Genomic DNA, 6,062 nt, shown 5'->3' with positions numbered 1-6,062 from the left:
TTTGTGTACAATAAATTAATAAAAAGTTTGTTAAAAAAACAAATAACAACGTGATTTCTTGCATATGTATCTCAAAGGCCCAAACGTTACTAATTACTTTCTCTTGACCTCAACAGAAGACTTCTTGAGGTCAAGGAAAGATAGGAAGGAAAATTCATAATTGCTGTGCTCAGACTGCTTAATAATGTGACACTGGATGTTTCTGACAGGAGTCTGATGTGTTGAAGCTACACATCCTAGAAGACAGACTACAAGAAGCACTTTTTAGATTCTTCACCTCTACATGAAATAACGCAGTCCTTGCCATGCAGGTTATATGAAAGTGGACAATGTGCTGTTCAGTTAACTTCATTTCCAATGCAGGTGTTTTTAATAAAAATTTAAATTAAATGGTTGTATTTAGTAATATCTGTTCACCTTGTTCTGAAGTGATATTTTTTATTATCACTTATTTATTGTATTATTATTGTAACATTAAAAACACAGTATTAATTTACATGACCTCTGTTACTTGTTAGTCATTGAGCTATATTCTTATTCGGCATACAAATTCATTTTAAAAAATCATATACTCATATTCTACACACAGTAGTATACAGAAAACAGATCAAATGTATAACATGAGAAAATGTACCATTTTAAATGGAGTTGGGTCCAGACAGGACACAGGGGCAAGCAAATTAATGAATACTTTGAACACAATTCAAACACCGGCAAGTGCAAGATGGGAAGCCTTCAAGGCATACTTAAGAGGGCAAATCATAAGCTATACTAGTAAAAAAAAAAGAGAGAGAAAGAAATCAAAAGATAAAATATCTGGAAGAAAAAATAAAACTGTTAGAAGAGACCAGCTTTCAATCAGGCCAAAATAAAGAGGACAATTTAAAATAATTATTACTATTGAGAACGCAATATAACGAAATGACAAGCGCAAAAGCAGCTGTAAATTTATTGAGATTAAAGCAACAATTCTATGATCAAGGTGAAAAACCCAGCAAGCTTCTGGCCTGGCGTATAAAACAGCAGGAATCTAAAAAGGTAATTACAAACCTTGACATTTCAAATGAAAATATTACAGTAGACCCATCAGAGATAATGCATTTAAAATGTTTCATGAAACATTATATGATTCTGAATACAACAACGCAACTACAATGCAATCTTTATTTCTAGATAAAATTGATATACCAAAAATTTCTGAGGAAGTCAAAGAAAATGTTGATGGGCAAATTAATATACATTTTAATTAATGATTTTTATTTTTTAATTTATTGTCTATTAATTGTAGTTTTATTTATGATGTATTTTGGTTTTATGAAAATGTATATTTCATTGTAAAATGTATCTATTTTGATTGTAAGCCCAACAAGGGACAATTGTTGAAAATTAGCAATAGCTATAAACTTATGTGTATTACATCAGTTTCATGTTTTGTACTTGGACTATGTTAAACTGCACTGTCCCTTTTAAATTGACACCCCTTTCTAATTGACACCCCTTTCTCAACGAGAAGTTTGGGCTTGGGTGAGCCTGAGTGCTGAAGATATCTACCTATTTGGAACCATGGTAACAGGGTTCTTGCTGATCGGAGCTGGCTTGGCCCTGACTTATCGAAGAATTAAGAAAGCGGAATCGGCTGTTCAAACCCCCACAAGGCTGCCCGCTGGGATTGAAACAATGGGAAGAGGCGTGAGTTTCTCAAAATGGGCTCATTGAGTGCAGCATGGATAAGATCTTGGAGAAGCTTACGGCTAAGATCTCTGAGTGCAAACTGGATTACATCTTGGAGGGGCTCGCTCAGAATAACACCTCTGAGCGCAAATTGGATCACATCTTGGAGAAGCTCACTGTGGTCGTGAGTTCTCAGAATCGGCTCTTTGAGCACAAGAATGACAACATCACGGAGCACAAGTTTGATAACATCATGGAGAAGCTCACGGCTCTCCAATGGGAGATTGAGAGACCAGTGTTGGACTGTTAGAAGAGCTTTGAAATTCATATGAGTTGTTCGCACTAAAGTAAAAAACACCATCACTTCATGCGGACACCCTTTCGGCGCCAGCTGCAGTCTCAAGGCTGGAGCCGAACAAAAACACCCTGACTGTGTTTAGACTGTTCTTCCCATTCCATGCAAGGCCACCTGGGTTGGCTGGAAGACTGTTTACTTAGCCTGGCAGGGCGAAGGACACTGTCTCAGCTGAACTCTGAACACGCACACACATACATACACACTGATATGCACACACTCATCCCCCCTCCCTTTCCAAATGCCTTCGATGCTTGTTCCCTCCTGGGAACACGGCGGGTCTGAGCCCGCGCTGGAATGGTAGCGCTGGGCAGGATGGCTGCTGTGTTTGCTTCGGATTACTCCTCACCCCCCACCCAACCCTGTTGCTTGTCTCGTGTTCCATAATGTTGTGCTGTGGACATTTATGTGCTTTTTTGTGCAGAGGAGTTTTTTTGTTTCCTGTTCTCATGCTGTCCTCCCACAAGAGCCCAGCATGAGCCGAGGTCTCTTTTTTTCCTCTTGTACTTTCCCATTGTAGTGTATATTTCAGTGGGGGTTTTTTTCTGTAACGCTACCGATCTCTGACCTGTATCCCCATGTGATGTCTGTGTTGTGTGTGTAAGGTCGGGGGGGGGGGGTCCCACTGCAGGGCAACCTGCACGTGGCAAATAAAGCCTTGATTGATTGATTGATTGATTGATTGATTGATTGATTGATTGATTGATTGAAATAAATAAATAAATTCAAATTCATATTATTGAATTTGAATTTAAATGCTCTAAATGCTGGTAAAACAGCTGGCCAAAAGGACGGCCAACTGACCTTGACAGCCCCTCTTAGATATGTCTATATAGAATGCTTTAATACTGGTAATCTTACTGCCTCATTGAGGGAGTCCTTGATAATACTGCTTCCTAAACCTTGAAAACTAAATTAAAAAATGTGAAAATATGCATCCTATAAGCTTAATCAATACAGATACTAAAATTCTCTGTAAAATTCTCTTCAAAAGATTAGAAAATGTTCTTCCAGTTATTATAGAAGATGATCAAAATGGATTTGTTAAATATAGGCAGGGTTTACATAATGTAAGGCAAGTCCTCAACATTCTTCATAATCAAAGTGAACAGGAAGATACAGCCATTCTCTCGCTCGACGCAGAGAAGGCGTTTGATAGAATCGAATGGCCATATCTCTTTTATGTCATTGTTAAATTTGGGTTTGGTAAATCATTTTGGATCAAGCTACTACACTGTTATTCTGTAGCTCATGTTATGACCAGTGTTGGGACTAACGCGTTATTAAGTAACGCGTTACAGTAACTACGTTATTATTTTGGTAACGAGCACGGTAACTAGTTATTATGCCAAAATCAGGAACGCGTTAGTCATTACTGGGATTTAGATAGGGTCGTTACTCGTTACTTCATGTGGTGGCTATCGCGGAGCTTCCACAGATTCTGTAACATTAGCAAGTGGTGGAGGCCAGCAGGTGGATGAGGGAAAGGGGACGCAGAAGGAAAAGAGACCCGAAGCAGCCCCCGGTCCAAGTGTGAACTGAACTTCAGGTAAGAAGTTATGACCTGCAGTCTATCTGGGTCAGATATAAACCAAGTTTAGGTGGAGTTTATTTTCGTTATTCTGACTTTTTCCGTACTAGCTAGCATGACGGAGTTTCTATACAGCTGGGTGGGTGCTATGCAGTGTTGGGGAGTAACGGAATACATGTACCGCCGTTATGTATTTAAAATACAAAATATGAGTAACTGTATTCCGTTACAGTTACCGTTTAAAAAGGTGGTATTTAGAATACAGTTACTTTGTTGAAATAAATGGATTACACGGCGGTACTTCCCTGTTTCATATTGTGGCGGGTCAGGCCTGTTTGGGTTTTGTTTGACAGCTATGTTCTGTTGTTCCAGGTGGCAGCGTTACGGTTGCCATGGTTACAGGGTGACGCTCTCTCTCTGCGTGTTTCCTGGGTGAGAGAGGCCTTTTGTTGTTGTTGTGCTAAGCTAATAGGGAGAATGCTACCGGTATAGCTCTAAAGAATGTAGCATCATAGGCAGTGTAGTCCGTGCTGCAGGGAGAATGGGGCAATCGTGGCTCAAGAGTTGGGAGTTCGCCTTGTAATCGGAAGGTTGCCGGTTCGAGCCCCGGCTTGGACAGTCTCGGTTGTTGTGTCCTTGGGCAAGACACTTCACCCGTTGCCTACTGGTGGTGGTCAGAGGGCCCGGTGGCGCCAGTGTCCGGCAGCCTCGCCTCTGTCAGTGCGCCCCAGGGTGGCTGTGGCTACAATGTAGCTGCCATCACCTGTGTGTGAATGGGTGGATGACTGGATATGTAAAGCGCTTTGGGGTCCGTAGGGACTAGTAAAGCGCTATATAAATACAGGCCATTTACCATTTACCATTTGTTTGTTTATCGCCCACTTTGCGCCAGAAAGAGGAAACCAGCCGATGTCGCGTTAAACAACAGCAGCACGTTTAAGCTTGATCAGCTGTTGTTAGAATTTATTTAATATTAATTTCTAGTATCAGCTGATGTTTGCTGGAGCCACAGCTGCAAAAAAGCTGCTGGTCATAATATTGGTTTGGTTATCTGGTGAGAGGGAAACATGAAGATGAAACTAGGAGACGTCCTTACTGAATCATCAGAGCTGAACAGGTGATGGAGAAACAGGTTTACCTTTTAGGTGACATAAATGAGTTGAAGGGAAGTTGTGAACTGTTTTTGAGAGACAAATAACCCCAGGATCCTTTTTTAGGTAGCTGACAGCTGGTAACTGTGCAGGTGCGATCCGCACCTGAAGATGCAAAGTTTTGCCAGGGGGTCCAGGTAGGGCATTAACAGGGAGAGGTGGGCACAAAGAAATACTTTTCTTTCTTATTCTCATTTAAAATGTCTCGCTTTAAAAAATAATTATCTGAATCTTACAACAAACGATTGATAGATTGATGCATATATACCATCAAAACAGTGTACATCACTGTCACAACAGCGTTTGTTTTCATTCAAAGGCTTTATGATTTTTCCTATAATGGTGGGCCAGTCTCTAGTCAAAATGCCCGGGCCGATTTTTTGTCCCAGTCCAGCCCTGTATGCAGCTCATCTGCAGTCTGGTGTTACCTACATCTTCCTATTCAGAAGGCAGAATTTCCGAGTTCTGAGTACAATCAAAGCACCACGACTGCAGTTTTTTTTATTTGATGTAAAAGGCGCACATGATGCTGTGACGTAGGCTAGAATCATGGCAGCAGTCAATGACGGTCCAGGCGTGGGATTTCTCTCGTGGAAATATGCACATTATCTTTTCCTTTCTATTGGTAGGTGGCACAGTGCACTTGTGGCAAGTAAGCAAGCTAGAAGACTGGCAAAGTTATGGAAGCAAGAGAATTCTGAGTAAAACCAAAGTTACTTTCCCTAGTAACTAGTTACTTTGAATGTAACGAGTAACTTGAAGTAACTGAGTTACTTTTGATAGAAGTAACTAGTAATGTAATTAAGTTACTATTTTAAAGTAACTTACCCAACACTGGTTATGACTAATGAGATAATTTCTGAACCATTTGACATTAAAAGAGGGTGCCCGCAGGGTTCACCATTATCTCCACATTTATTCCTTTTAGCTATTGAAACTTTGGCAATAGCTGTTAGAACCAGTGGACAAATATAAGGTTAAGATTGGTAGAAAGGAGCATAGAATTGCTTTATTTGCTGATGATGTCATTTTATTTTTTAAGCAACTAAAAACTTCTGTGCCTGTAGTAAAGGATTTAATAGAGCAGTTTGGGGCCTTGGGGCAGTTGGGCATGGTGGTTAGCACTGTTGTCGCACAGCAAGAAGGTCCTGAGTTCAATTTCACCATCAGGCCGGGGTCTTTCTGTGTGGAGTTTGCATGTTCTCCCCGTGTTTGCGTGGGTTTCCTCCGGCTACTCCGGCTTCGTCCCACCCTCAAAAGACATGCAGTTTATGGGGATAGGTTAATTGGTTAGTGAATGTGAGCGCGAATGGTTGTCTGTCTCTGTGTGTTAGCCCTGCGACAGACTGGCGAC

The 6,062-nt window shown here is 40.8% G+C and overlaps 1 protein-coding gene and 1 long non-coding RNA gene across 2 annotated transcripts in view; one reads left to right on the top strand and one right to left on the bottom strand.

Annotated features, from left to right (window-relative positions):
• LOC146507221 (tetraspanin-4-like) overlaps positions 1-6,062 on the top strand; it is a 547,388-nt gene that overhangs the window by 466,903 nt on the left and 74,423 nt on the right. The window lies entirely within an intron of this gene.
• On the bottom strand, positions 934-1,925 carry LOC146507225 (uncharacterized). The gene is made up of 2 exons (XR_014877365.1): positions 1,810-1,925; positions 934-1,758 (listed from the first exon to the last, which is right to left on the bottom strand). It is a non-coding gene; the product is annotated as an uncharacterized LOC146507225 (long non-coding RNA).

This window comes from Neolamprologus multifasciatus, chromosome 12 (genome assembly GCF_963576455.1).
Source record: "Neolamprologus multifasciatus chromosome 12, fNeoMul1.2, whole genome shotgun sequence".
Classification (NCBI taxonomy): Eukaryota; Metazoa; Chordata; class Actinopteri; order Cichliformes; family Cichlidae; genus Neolamprologus; species Neolamprologus multifasciatus.
This window is presented reverse-complemented; position numbering and strand designations above follow the sequence as displayed.